Consider the following 16,647-nt stretch of genomic DNA (forward strand, 5'->3'; position numbering starts at 1 on the left):
CCATTTATCTTACTATATTTTTCATTTTCTTCATTAAATTGCTTCTTGGCAACTCAGGTGGTCAGGTGACGAATAAATTCACAGGTAAGCGAGCTTTAAATTCGTCATTATTCAGTCAATGAGACTTACCAAAATAAATTTACGTTATGTAAATTGTGTTGAGAGTTGATTTCAATTCATGTGCTTGTGATTTACTTGAAAATTTATTATTGCAATAATTTAGGTCTCCATAGATTTAAAAGATAATGAGAAATATGTCTTTAAAGATATCGTTCATTTAGAGAAAATATAAATGATATCCTAAGTTGGATGTGTATTTAAAAAGTAATGAAAAAAATCATATTGTAACTTATTTGGTAAAGCTAAATTTAGACAATATAAATCCCAATCAACGATAGCTTTACAGGAAATAAATCCTGTATCACGATGATTATACAATTCAACATTTAACATAGTATTATAATGTATAGATGGAGTACATGACGATTTACTTAGTGGTAGGGCTTTGTGCAAGCCCGCCTGGGTAGGTACCACCCACTCATCGGATATTCTATCGCAAAGCAACAGTACGTAGTATTGTTGTGTTCCGGTTTGAAGGGTGAGTGAGCCAGTGTGACTACAGGCACAAGGGATATAGCAACTTAGTTCCCAAGGTCGGTGGCGCATTGACGATGTGAGGAATAGTTAATATTTCTTACGGCGTCATTGTCTACGGGTGATGGTGACCACTTACCATCAGGTGGCCCATATTCTCATCCGTCAACCTATTCCATGAAAAAAAGAAACGATATGTTTGTATTATTTCAAGTATTCATTGTAACAATTTAAAAACAGACACGAATAATGACGACATTGCAAAAGTAATTAGTAACAAGAATATATTACTTGGTGATTGGTATTTTTAAAAGTCTGTCTGGGTATGCGCCACCCAAATCTCACATAAGATTTAATCAAAGCATTGTAATGAAATCGCAGGGACTACAACAGCACTCTATTTTGATATTAGGAAAGGATTATATTAAAGTGTCAATGTCGCTAGTGTGAGATTATTTGTAAAATACGGTCATTGAAAGAGAAGATCTAGATTAATTGGAACATGAAATGACAAAATGGTGTAAATATTAATCTTACATAAGCTCAGACAACCTTAATCTCAATCGTTTATTTCTTAATGTGCTAAAATATATAGCCAATTTATATTCTTCAGTCTCACCGTTGAATATACAAATGATTGAATCAGAGGCTATGTGTCCCGATCATCGAAAATATCTGCTGCGTGGGTCGTTTGTTAGTTTGTTTTGTCTGCTATTGTTTGAATTAGATTTCCTGCTGGTCTTACTGTTTGTTATTACATTGTATTTGTTATTATTTATAGATTTTTATGAATCTTCATTACGATTCCTAAATGCTTACCTTTATATATTATGCTGTTAATCTTTCAAGGGAACCTGATCATCTATCAATATCAGACAAGGTTATTTCAAGTGATTTTGTATGTTTAAATTTGTATTAGCAATCAATATGTATATATCTTGACATAAAATGCGATCTCGAGGTTTTGAATGTGCTAATGTCGGTTACTAAAATTCTAAAAAATGACACAGTAAATATACCCACATACACGTTAAACAATCTAAATTAAAATATTACAAGAGAGCCTCTTTATATATTCAGTAATAATATAATACATGGTAATAATATGATGGTAAAAAATTAGGACTTTTTAAATAAATTCAACATTTGGCAATATACAAAAATAATTTAATTAAAAAAATATAATAATATTTTTTAAACTAAAATTCAAAGTCGCTAAACTAAAACCTATGAGATCTGTCACGCTAGTTCGCGTAACAAATGATCAATTACAGGCGTCTCGTGATTTGGCCGAGTCACTAAACACGCGCTAAGTGATTAATTCGCCTGAAAATACTTTAAGATGAAATTTCTGATACCTCGTATAAGGCACGTAGACAATTATAGTGACAGACATGCTAAATTAGGAGAAGCATCATTTATAATATAATAATAAATAATAATATAGCTTTATTTATTTTTGAAGCATCATTTAGAGAGATTAATTATTCAGCGTATTCCAATGACTATATCATTGATGAAAGTTTAAACGATTCGAATGGAATTATGATGTAGATAGAAGAAAAATAAACACGTTAAGATGGGTAAGCCTTTGTACAATTTTTTTTTTAGATAATCTAACGAGTACACTACTAGATAGCAGATACTGTTACTACAAGAAGTATTAAAATAAGTACATAGACTACACTAGTATTTTCATAAATTGAAATTGAAATACAATTTTAGGAAATGAATGAAAGGAAGCACTCTTGGGTATAGGAAAGAAACCCTATACCCAGTACTTCCTTTCTTCATCAAGTAAGTGATTATGGATGAAACCAGTGATCATATATTCTTTGCAATTATACTAGAACTTAATAATACGAAACCTGAAAGATAAAATGTTTAAGAAAAGCTCAAAGTCATTAGAAATGCTGAACTGTTTATATATAAATAGGTTTTTATTGTATAGTAAAAAATAAACAAAGTAAGTCGATTGACAGTTCTGTTTCTTCTCTTCGGTCATATTTTCAGGAATCGTTAACACAAACATTTGCTAAAAATTAACCTAAATCTGTCTTATTATTTTAGCGCCACTCGTTCAATAATAAACAGACTTTGTAAATAATCTCGATATGTTCTAAATTCAAAATTGAAAATAGAATTAAAAAGAATTTTCCTGAAGATTTGGAAATTAATGTAACTGTTTTTTTTCCGCTAGTGGATATTTTATATTCAACCACTGCTTCAACTGAAAATATATTTATCTGATTTTCTTCTTTTATTTTTTAAAAAATTTAAAAGTTGGATGAAATCAAACCTGAAAAATTCGCTAATTTTTATCGTTTGGAAATAAGTTTCTAAAACCAATTTCTTTTTTAAGTATATATTATTTTTAGTATATAATGAGTATGTAAAATGACCAGTTAATTTCTATCAACGAATGCGTGGGTTGTTTTCTCGAACCTACTCATTGTTTTCGAAGTGCGTGAGTTCTTAAAATAAATAATGATAAATCTTTAAGCAAATTATTTCGGCGAAATTTTCGTATTTGTGTAAATTTTGCGAATTCGAGTTAAATTCTAAATTCAAAATAACTTTAGAATATTATGTGTTCGTAGGCCAGTATTCTACAGATGTTTTTGTCTTAACATTATTCTTACCGATCATTTACTGTTCCAAAACGTGTTACGTTTTGGTCTTTATTTCAGGTACGTATATAAATATAAACGGTTAATATCGCACTGTTCGGTAATTTTTGTCTTAAATTATTGTATCAGGTGGCTAACATGTGCTAATTTTATGTGATACAGGTGTCTTCAAGTTTTTCCTTATTGTTGAGCTGATGAAAAATTAACAGAATCTTAGCGATTTTTGTCACAATTTTTGACTAGGTTTCTAATCTTGGAATCTTTACATTATAAGCCAACATCTAAAATCAAATCTATTTTTTTTACTTACTAATAGTACCTAATATTTAAGAATAGGATTAGAACATTCGATCTGTAGTTAAAATTAATTAGATGTATCCGCTAAGCCATATTAGTGTGACAAAAAATGTCTTATATGTAAAGGTCACAACTTATAACTCAACACGTTTCAGCGAAGCCCACGCAAAGTTGCGTAGGCGCATGCATTGTTTGCGTCCAAGTATTTCAGAAGTGCAGTATCGTTCTAAAATTATTCATTCGGTTTTCATTTAGAGCTATTTATTCTTCAATTGATAATCTTCCTGGCCATATATAGTTTACTTTTTTATATCCATGTCATGTCAAATATTTGGATCACAGGTTTAGGAACTTTAAAAATGTTATATAGAGTAAGAAGACAGGGGAAAAATCTTAACTATTATTACTATAAATTTGCACAGTACATCTCTTTGAAAAAAAAATCCTTTTTATGTCGGTATTTTATGTTATTTTTATGGATGCAGGTGTTTGAATTTTATATCACGATAACACGTGGGTTTATTATAATAATAACTTGTAATTTGTTTTAAGTCATTGAATAAACAATATTTTGTATAAAATAGTATAAATAAATACTTGTCCCATGTTGGGCGCCATAACACTAGGGCCTCATAATTTCTTGTATGTTATATCATCATTATTTGTGTTAAATTAAGCTTATAAGTTAATTTACGTAGCTAAGTATATTGTGACTATTTAATTATTATTCATTTTTTATTTCTGTGAGGCATTAATAACGTCCTTATTATTTGCTACTGAGCTGGGATTGCCCAGTGGTTAGAACGCGTGACTTTATTTGCTACTTAAGGGAAAATTATTTTCATTCGCTCATAAATTTTATTTAAGTATGAACATTATCATTGTAAATATATGTATGTATCATTCGATATTACGTGTAAATTCATGAGTTGTGATTATAACATCTTACATCAAAGAACAGATGTTTTTGATAATATGACTCATATGTACGCTTTATACGAATCGATATAAATATATTCATATTTATATGTTATGCCAATTTGCAGGTCAAGTTCGAGAGATTTAAAGGGTAGTTTTGCAACTGTATCTTTGTTCGCCATGACTTTAAGGGAGTGGGACTTTGTAAAGATCTCATATATATGTATATACATAACTGTTTGAACATTAAGTTTGAAACTTATTGCAATACATTGTTTTTTATTTATATCCCATAAAAGTGACAGAATTACTTTGGAAACTTGCAAACTTCTTCGGGATGTTTTCTTCTCCAGAGGTGCTTGCTCATAGTCAACATGGGTCAGATCTGCGTCCACGGGAAGTGACGAGCATATCAGAATAACAATATAACAAACAATAGTCCACAAATATCTCTCACAATCGGCAATACCTTTCTCTCTCTAAAGTTTCTCTAGTATTTCTATTGCCTAATAAAAAATCTTTGAAGTTTTGCTGAACACCTGAACCCAACAAATAAACCTTTATAGTGGATAAAAAATCTTCCAACGGTATGGTTTGTGAAAATATATTTTTGTTATTTTCTTTCCTTAAATATCTTAAGCTATTTTTATTCCGGCACGCCTGTTCCATAAAATTCCATCTTTTACATTAGAATTGATACAATTGACTTCAATGTTTCGAATTTCAAAATGTATATAACATAATAGCTAGATATAAAAATTCATTGTTAATCGTTTCTTCCTGCGATACTCATCTCAGTTGACCTCTGAAACATTGTTGGAACTTGTGCCAAAATACTCAAAGAAACTGCATTATTCTCTAATTGATATGTCGTGATGGCTATGCACTTATTATTTATAGGAGTAGGCGTGCCAACGATTATTCTAAATAACAATTCTAACCTCTTAAACTATAACATTATATTCGTTTTCTAATAACCAACAAGGACAAAATGTGACGTGAAGAAACGAAATAGTAAAACTTGAAGATCGTTCAAATAGATTCTTCAACAGAAAGTAAATAAATATATAATAAATAAATATTGGACAACATCATATACATCACTCTGATCCCAATGTAAGTAGCTAAATCACTTGTGTTATGGAAAATCAGAAATAACGACTGTACCACTAATATACAGATCCAAGACAATATTGAAAACTAATGAACTTTTTCTAAATCGACTCGGCCGGGAGTCGAGCTTCGGAGTGGCGTACCCATGAAAACCGGTGTACAAGAGCCCTACATTTTCAAATAACACATTAATTTACTTATTAATATTCCACATCTAAATTGAAATAATTAGGCCATTTGATTAGGGCTGACATGTCCCAATGGTTAGATCGCGTGAATCTTAACCGATGATTTCGGGTTCAAGCCCAAGCAAGCATCACTGTATATATATACTTAATTTGTGTTTATAATTCATCTCGTGCGTGGCGGTGAAGGAAAACATCGTGAGGAAACCTGCATGTGTCTAATTTCATCGAAATTCTACCACATGTGCATTCCACCAACCCGCATTGGAACAGCATTGTGGAATATGTTCCAAACCCTCTCCTTAATGGATGAGGAGGCCTTAGCCCAGCAGTGCGTAATTTACAGGCTGTTACTATGCCATTTGATTTGCATTTTTACATTGGAAGTATTTATTGGAGTGTCTTCAATTAGGTCTCAAAATATCGTCATTGATTTTATACGTTTCACTTGCTTTGGTTTTGTCTGCTTTGAGCGACACAGATAAGCGGTTTTGGATGATGTTATTTAGTCTACTACGAAAACCCAGCGAACTATGACCTGTCAGCGTATATATTTTAATAGTAAAGATGGGCTCCAGCAATATTGGCGGATGATGATGACATACGTGAAAATAATTATGTATATATGTGTCAACCTTCATGGTGATTGGTTAAGCTATGTCCATTAATCTTCAACAGATATACGAACATATACAAGATAACCTTTCTTAATTAATGATGTTTTTGCAGTCATTTCGGCTCAAAAATTTGGCGTATGACATTAATTTGTTGATATATTAATTAAATGAAGACAGTTATTCATGAATATTTAAAGGGTATTTAGAAATTGGTTATAACATGCTTATTTACAATGAGCGCTTCTAATGGAAAAGGTCTTAAGTTTAAAGAAACTGAGTATTACGGAAATGTCTTATCTAAATAAGTGTAAAGAGAAACTGTTATTATAAATAAGTCTTAACTTAAGATATTTAAAATTAGAACAATTTGTGTTTACTTATAACATAGATCCAATTTGTCAAATACGTTCTTTTTCAATCAGATATTTCAATAAACATGCAGTTATTAAACATTTTGAAGGTTGATAAAAAACAATTAATATAAATATAAAAACACGTATGTCATTATGACTGAGTAAATTATAATTTTTATCAACAATTTTTCAGTTCTCATAGAGCACTTAAAATAGTAATGGTAATCTATTTGTTTTTTAATAGTAGTAAGTAAATATCTGTACAAATATTTATAAGCCTAAAAGATAATGTCATTAAACTTATTCTGATAAAATCGATTTAGTTATGAAAACGTAAGTGCAACTTTATTAAAATCAGTTTTCATAATTAGATTGTATATTTCGTAACATGTCGGTTTGGCAACGAGCCAGTAAGTAGAGAGACAGAGATGGTTTTTCGCATGAGTGGAAGCAGGACAGGTGATAATCTTGTGTGAAAAATATTTATGCTAAGGCCTTCTGTTGCTATGAATTCAACTATGAATAGACGGACGGACGGTTATTTCTGAGACGCGCTATGAAGGTTAACTGAATTTCGTTTCGGAAATTTCTGGTTAGCGGTTGATTTTATCGTGAAAAATTTTAATATTGACAGCGGCATTATTTATACTAATATTATAAATGTGAAAGTAACTGTGTCTGTCTGTGTGTCGCTCTTTCACTCTCAAACCAATGAACCGAATTCGATAAAATTTGGTGTGAAGCAAACTTGAACTCCAAGACATAGGCTACTTTTTTGCCTAACATATGATAATCAACTCCCTAAAACGCGAGCGAACATTTGGACTAATATGTAGGTAGACTGAGATTTAGCGAAAAGTGAAAAGGAGAGAAGTATATCAGTGCAAAAAAGACCAAAGACCTTTTTGAAATCATATTTTAGGCTATAACCATTTTACTGTAAAAAGAGATCTTATTTTTGTATTTGACAAACAAAATCTATGTAACAATACATTGAGAATTTAATTTAATTCATAAATACTAAAATCGGATATTACTTTAATTGATCGATCACAAAGTTTATTTCGAATATGAAAGTACTTAAAAAATATTTTTTTTTTATGTAAGTAAGAAGAATATAGTAAGAGATATTAACTATTCCCTACATCGTCTGTGTGCCACCAACTTGGGAACTATGATATGTCCCTTGTGTATGTAGTTACACTGACTCGCTCACCCTTCAAACCGGAACACAACAATACTGAGTACTGTTATTTGGCGGTAGAATAACTGATGAATGGGTGGTACCTACCCAGACGGGCTTGCACAAAGCCCTACCACCAGGTAAAAAATAGATAACGCTTAAGGACATTACAGGGCATATCCTCATGTTGTACATTGATTCCTGAACGATAAAATGCTTACTGAAAGAAATATAGTTCAATTTGAAAATAATTACCCTATAAATCTCGAGAAGTATGATGGCAGGAATGCTAGTAGCCGTTCCCTAGTGACTTGGAATTCCGACTCTCTGGCCAAAAACAGTGCCCACCTGTCATCAATGGAGCTAATAACAGATATTGTTATCTTCTGACAAAAACATAGCGATATTGAGAAGGACGATTCTTATGTTTCATAAAAATATTGGCACTACACTAATATGTTTTGACAGTTGTAAATCTTGTCTTGGAAAACTAAAAATAAAGTTAGTTGAAGATATATTTAGCAAATTTTTCAATAATAAAAATTAAACAAGTAGTTCGCTAATGGTGTAATCATATTATTAGGACGTTGAATATATTATTCGATCTATTGATGGACGTGTTATCTGGACGTATAACAATAAGAGTAAAAGAGTAAAAACTACAATTATAATACTCATCTCACAAATCTAAGAAAACTTCATAATGAATAAAGAAAAGGAAAAAATAATGATTCGTTTGAGTTGTATGAGATTCTCGTCAAAATATTTTTGTCAGCATCTGAGCCAGATCTGATAAACAATTTGCCATAAGATTGTATCTCACTTCGCCTCAGTTGTCAAACAATAAACTCTAATGACGCAATTAGTACAATTAAAATTATCCAAAATAACGCAGTGACTCAAATGTTACGTCCAAGATTTTTGTGAGATTTATCATTCGAGCTGGAATATATCAATGAATTATTGCAAACACACTGTTTGCAATAATTCATTAATATGATTTAAGTTTATTTCTACTGGCTGACCACACAAACATCTATGCTTAGATATTTTTGTGAGCAATATTATAAGGTTTTGAAGCACATAGCAGGAGAAAAGAATTAGTAATATTTTGGGGGTAAAATTTAAAACAAAGTTTATCATATATTTTGTTTTAACGATTGTTAGATCATTAGTTTTTGTTAACAAATAAAACTTTATGTAATCATTTTGGAGAATTTAGTATTATAAATATAGTCAAGTTGTTCATAAATTCTTTTATACTCGTATAATGGTAGACGTTTCAGAATAAGAATGAAAGGGAAACAATATTCGACAACATCATAATTTTATATTTAGACGAGCTATATGTGTAAGACGTTGTTTGTTTGCTGATTGGGTTGTCTAGTGGCTTGACATGAAGCCACGTCTCGAGGTTCGGGATTCAAATCTTAAGGCGAGGTAATAAAAAAATATATTTTCTAAAGTAAAATACCTACTTAGTAACAGCCAGAAGTCTGGAAGTTGGATGTAAAGCCTAAAACCTAGGCGTTGTAACAAATATTATCCATATGCGCCACCAACCTTGAAAACTAAGATGTTACGTCCCTTGTGTCTTTAATTAAATTGGTTCTCTGACCATTCAAACTGGAATTCAACAATACCAAGTACTGTTGTTTTGCGGTAGAATATCTGATGGGATGGGCTTGCACAAAGCAATACCAACAAGTAATCTTCACTTAGGAACTGTAATATGTCCTGCGTAGTTGGCTGATATTCATTGACTTACCGTGACTGTAATCGGTCAGGATACCATGTAAGACGAGAAATTATAAGACGGTTTATGCTTTTGTTACTACCTTATCAAATAATGCTTAAATTACCAATTTAGCTCATAAGTTTGGCAAAAATGAGTATTAAACTAAAACTTGTCTATCGATTTTTATGATGTAGAATGCTATCAAAGTTGTACAATATTTTGGAAACTTCTGTTATCAATAATCAATTATGAGCGCACAGCTGTTCAATTTTAAAAACACTTTTCCTACTGAATACCGATCACCATCCAACTTAACCCTGACAAAGCTGAATGAGTCATAACATTGGCTGAAAGTTATTTAATGTTTTATATGTATGGACAAAATTGGGTTTTGTCCAAGAATATATAAGTTATACACCTTTTAAGTAACTTTGGCTACAGTTCAACGTATTGATAGTTTTACTATCACTATCTTTTAGTCTATGATACCTACTAGTGGCATCAAGGCGAAAATATGCTTGTTGTGTTTTGGGCAGCAACGGGGATAAGGGTTGATTTATATGAGTTTTACAAGTGATGCAGGAAAAATCACTTGATTGAAGACTTATTATCATTCACAATAGTTGCAGCAATCTTTAGATCCCAAAAAACTTTTTTTTCGGACTGACCAACATCTGGAGAGCCTAGATGAGGTAACTTAATGTGAATAGTCAGTCGTGCGTATTTCTTTCACAGGACCTAATGTTCTTAGATTACTATTCTATAATGAGATATGACATTGATGTTTTCGTTTTTTTTTGTCAACATTTGTAATCCAAGGTAACTCCTATTTAATGCACATATATATAATCACTGGAACATAAGAGACGATGGAATTATATTGATAGGTATATGTATCAAGTAATATTTCCATCGCCTTCATTGTTGGTATCCGAAGAGCGTATTTTTGAACAATAAAATTTCATGAGCTGGGACAGACGATTTTGGTTACGAGAAAAAATTACAGTCATAAGGTCATGTCATTGACATGTGATTATTAACAGCAGTATTTTTGAAGTTATGACCTATTGCACTTAACCAGCAGTGAAATCAGATATAACCTAGAGAAAAATAATTTAAATGAATTTTTTTTTCATTCTCATCTGCAGTACCAATAAATGCTTGTTTTGTTAAGATATCTAACAATTTGACATAAATAATGATTCATATTGAATTGAATTAATTTTTGATGTTGCAAAATTTATTTTCGATAAAATCTTTGGCTAAAATATGATCAACGATCAAGATTGATTGCAAAACCTAAATTATGATGTTTCGATAAGCGGAATGGAATAAAAATAAATCATTCACTTTAAAATTTGAAGTTCAACACTAAGAACTTATACGGTACCATTTTAAAACTGTGCGAATCACATTGCCCTCCAAAAGACCATAACAATTTATTGTGCGTGTCACACATATATTTTTGGTACACTAAAAGTGTATTGTATTATTACAGCATTGCATTTTAGCTGAGAATATTTGGTGAGCGGAATGGTTCTAGCATTCCTGCACTTAGAAGTTCCAGACCATTGGTGCGCTGTTCAAACGCAGGCTATAAATCATAAACTACGTAGTAAATGTGTTCTTGTTTTATTATGAACTGACTGACTGACTTTCTGACAGATGGAGGAATGACATCTGGTGTTGTAACAGATACTAATTTAGATTTATCATTCGTTTGCACTTTTCTTTCACTTTTTTAATCTATACATATAATATAATTACAGTGTCAGTTTGTAATATCAAAATAAATCAAACGGTACATATACTAAAATAACATTTTTTACATTTTTTTTATCTTTCTGTCTGACTGTTATTTCCGATTGTCTATATAATCTTGGGAACGGCTGGACCTATTTTGACGTGACTTTGGCTAATGGAATAAGGAGTATCTTAGGCTTTACAACAATAACTTTTTTATTGTCGCTGGCACAGCTATGGGCTAATGCAATTACAATTTTTTTTCGCTGATATTGAACTTAACATAATGTTAAATATTAGTTCACCTACTAACATAAACGACTTTAAAGATGACATTTATTTTCTTTTAAATGTTTGTTATCTAGTCAGACTAATCTGTTGCTTATTTTTAAACGAATGACATACAATTTTGATAGTATACTTTTGTAAATTTCAATTTATTAATTCAATATCCTAAAAGCTGAGACGGCCCAGTGGTTAGAACGTGTGCATTTTAACCGATGATTGCGGGTTCAAACTCAGGCAAGCACCACTGTATATATGTGCTTAATTTGTGTTTATAATTCATCTCGTGCTCGGCGGTGAAGGAAACACCGTGAGGAAACCTGCATGTGTTTAATTCCATTGAGATTCTGCCATGTGCATTCCATCAACCCGCATTGGATCAACGTGGTGGAATATGTTCCAAACCCTCTCCTTAATGGAAGAGGAGGCCTTATCCCAGTAGTGGGAAATTTACAGACTGTTACTTTACTTTTGTTTTTTAATTCAATATCCAACGAATAGATTTAGAAAATGATATCCTTATAAATATTATATATTTGAATATTGTACTGAATAAAAGAGCCAAACCTTACTCTAATTTTAACAGTAATATTAATATATACACATTCATCTTTATTGTTAATTCTACAGAAATAATTATGTCTGAAGTCAACAGTTGCACTAAGACTAATCGATCGATATTAAGAACGGGATTAAGATCTAAAATCAAACAATAATAAATCGATTCCAATCGAATCGATTAATTCGTTTCAGCTCCAAACACGTCTTAGACTGAGTATGCAGACAGATCATTGATCAACATTTCAGCTAGATAGTTCAGAGAAGTTCAACTATATCAAGTTGCGTTCACGACCCATTTCCCATTAGTCATCTTGGGATAATTATACCGTTACATTTGCTGGACTACATATACTTGTCGTTTTGATTTCTAATGATTTGTCAGAGAAATATAGAACGACATATGGCTCAATTAATTTGTTACAATAACTTTTGAATTTCGAATATCGTAGGAAAGATTTTGTTTTCCTTAAATTTTGTTCTTAGAATATTAGAAAGATATTGTTTTATCTGACAATTTTTTTTGTTGATATTTGCACGATCCCTATATGTATATCTATATATTTTTTTTGTATAAACGTAAAGATTAGAAATGAAAGCACTTTTTTAACTAGAAGTTAGTAAGTTATCTTTAGATTTTTAATGATAACGTAATGTGTTCAAAGTCAAGGCCCTAAAGTAAGGCTCCCTAGGTTTGTACTTATAACAGTGTACCTAAGAAGCAAAGTAATATTTACAGATTAATATAAATTAAATGAACATGAATATTAACACGGATATAAAATGGCCCTAGTTAGTCCTGAATTTCCTACTAATATTGAAACACGACATAAAATGACTGAAACATTTTAACTAGCTGTGACCGCGACTTCGTTTAACAACAAACTTACCTTACAACCTTATTACATCAGATATCTACTGGTGAAAGTACCGTCAAAATCGGGCAAGCCGTTCCAGAGATTAGACGGAAGAAATAAATAGACAAAAGTTGGAAATTTGTGTTAATGCTTGGTTCATGAACCAAAACCTTGTATACATAAATATGCATTTAGTAAAAAGCGATTATTTTAACATTACAAACAGACACTCCTATTTTTAAACAAATTAGAAACATTTTAGAGAAGACTTTCCCTATTAAATACCTGGAAATTTGTGTAATTTAATTTATGGGTTTAATCGACCGAATGTTTTTGTGTAATTGTGATTATGTGTGTGTGCTGGTTCACATTACCAAGTGATCAAGTATTGAACAGAGTATATTGGAAATACATATACTAACAAGTATATAGCACTACGTCTTACAAAATGATATCAATATCACCATATCTATGACCAAGTATGACCACCTTACGAGCACTCAACCATTAACGACCAGCCTCTTTATGTAGAAAGTGATAAGGAGGTTTTTATCGGATTCTTGTTTTGTTACATTCTCAGACTATCTAATTTTGTTTTTGATTATAATTAGGTTGAAAATAAGCAATCGCTATTGAGTAAAATATAATTATTAATTAAAATAACATCCCAAAATTTTTGGTATTGATTTCATATTTGCGTATTAAAAATTTAAGTTTGTAATTACATTGTACAATGCTGAAAATAATTTAATAATTTTGTTACTTAGTATTATAGTAACTTTTATCTAAGATAAATGACTTTTCTTTTAAGAGTAAGACTTGAAAGTCGTGTATAGGTCTTGGTGTTACAGCCTACTTCGCTATTCTATCGTGAAACACAACACAAACACAACAATACAATATTGATGTTTGCTCAGGCGGCCTTCGACAAAAGTGTACTGCCGAGTGATTGTCTTAACCATTTTTGAAGACAGACAGATTTTTACAGCAATAGTAACATTCTGTAAATTTCCCACTGCTGTGTTAAGGCCTCCTCTCCATTTGAGGCGAAAGTTTGTAGCATATTCCACTATGCTGCTATATTGCGGATTAATGGATTCACATGTGGCTGTATTTCATTGAAATTAGACATATGAAGGTTTTCACACGATGTTTTCCGTCGAGCTCGAGTTGAGTTATTAACATAAATTTAGCACATGAAAATTCAGTAGTGCTTGCCTGGGTTTGAACCCGCAATCATCGGTTTCGACTGGGCCCTCTCGGCTCTTCATCTCAATTTTTACAGCGTCTCATAAAGCAATAAATATATGTAGGTCTAGATATTAATTTTCGTCACCTTTTTTATGTCTATAAATATGTATAACCTGTATATTTATTGAATTTTATATTGTAAAATAACAATCGAAAATTGATTTTAGAAGTAAAATGAAAATATAAAGTATATTTTATAATTCGGTTATTATGTATAAAAGGTTATTTTATGTTAAACATTAAATAATAGTTTCCACAAATTTTAATAAATTTCTACAATTGCAAAAAACTTCCTAAGAAAATCTTAAAAAAAATACAGAGTGAGTAGAATGGATTACTTTTTTATTGAATCAAATCAATTTTATTTAAGTAAACTTCACAATGAAGCGTTTTTGAATCGTCGATATTTAAATACTACCACTGTTTCGGAAAGCAGCCTCCAGTGAGAAGGAACGGCAAGAAACTTCCATAGTTTATCTTTTCAAATAAACAGATTTACAATTATTTTTACAATAAGTAGTGTCCTGTGGTGGAACCCGAACCTAAATCTAGACCTTGTTAAGAAAAAACACTATTTTAATAAATAACCGTATGCAAACAGAAAGTAGGGGTTACAAGTTAAAATTGGTTTCTGTGAAATAATTAACACAAATAAGCTTAAGGAAATTCAATAGTGCCTGGGTTTGAGCTGGCAGTCATCAATCAATAATTGCGAGTCCGAGATTCTATCCAGGATCCACAACTTCTCGGAAATGAACATCTTAACGTTACACAGATACATAAAAGTATTTCCCAACTCGAATTTTATTAATTTACCGCTCCGTATAAATTTCTTATTGGACAGAGATGTTCCTCCACCACGCATACAACATTTGAAAATATCTATTAATATTTTTAATGCCTTTATTTTGTGTGTTACGATATTTGTAAATTACGGAGAACATTTGTCATCCGAGCGTCATCATTTTAAACTTTTTGAAACCAAAATATATATTTCAATATGGCGTATAAAATGAGCCTTATATCACGTTAAATTGTTTCAATATACTTAATATTTTACTGTTAAAACAAATGAATAATTTTATTACTCCAAAGTAGTTAATTAATTGTTTAAATACAGTTTGTTTTTTAATCATGCTGTATATAATACAAATTTAAAAAAAGAATATGTTTCGTATTAAATTTATATAATGACATAACCGACAGCATAAAATACGAGGGAGATTAATATCATATCCGTCACGTTAAGAGTTATTTTAGGAAACCGTACACGCGTTTCTGGTTATATCAAACACGATAAGCTCAAAATCGATGTCTTGCGAGATATCGATAATCTTATTAATATTATGTTAACATGCAAAGCGCATATGATTGAAGTGTTCCACTGAAACTCATATCATAGTCGTATATTTCATAATCCAGAGATTATTGGGACGGCCGAAGTCGACGGTGGCTCTTGGTGTATGGCCGAAATATCTCGCGGCGTCGAAGTTCAAAAATAGTCCGCGCCGACCGACGCCGGGCTGCATACAAAAGTGGTCTGCGGGCCGACCAACATATCGCCTTATCAAATTTCCCTGCCCACACCCACCGCCCACGCTCCACTCAAAAATCCCATTCCGATCTCAATCCCCGCCGTCGACGGTCATGCATTAGTATGTTAGCACAGGCGAATACTTCCACTTAATCCAGCGCTGACACCGAAGCACTTCGAAGCATTAATCGATTAATAAGCGCACCTCCGAACTTACACTCCTCACTGCACGCTCACTGCTCACTCGTTATACGTTCGCGTTGCCGAGACGATACGCGCTCGGCGCCAGCCGCTGCTAAACTGCTTTGCACGGACCAAACCCGCAGCTAGTCGCTCCAAAAATACCCCTCATTGTGTGTACATTCACAACACTTATAATACCTAGGCTTTAGTATAAATCTCGGAGAAGTTTATTAATAGCACGGGTTCGATACAGCAAAGGTATAAAGTAGTAGATGCAGTTGGTGCTATTAACCCAAATGATTTAACCTGGATACTGGACGAGCGGCGCAGACGCAGGAGATCGCAGTGATAGATCGCCTGCAGTCAGGCAACTACCTATTCCAACACCGCTGCCATTGGGTGCGATTAATGTTAAATTGTTTTCGAAACAATTGTTTTGAATTCTAAGCTCAAGTAACAATTTATTAATTTTAGAAAATATTATTTTTTGGATTCAGTTTTATAACGTATGCAGGAAATCTTTACTAACTTTTCTTCTTCTTCTATACTACTACTACTATACTAATCTTTAATTAGCGTTTCAGTAATTTTTGATTTCTAAAGTTTAG

This window comes from Vanessa cardui, chromosome 25 (assembly GCF_905220365.1).
Source record: "Vanessa cardui chromosome 25, ilVanCard2.1, whole genome shotgun sequence".
In the NCBI taxonomy this organism is placed as follows: Eukaryota; Metazoa; Arthropoda; class Insecta; order Lepidoptera; family Nymphalidae; genus Vanessa; species Vanessa cardui.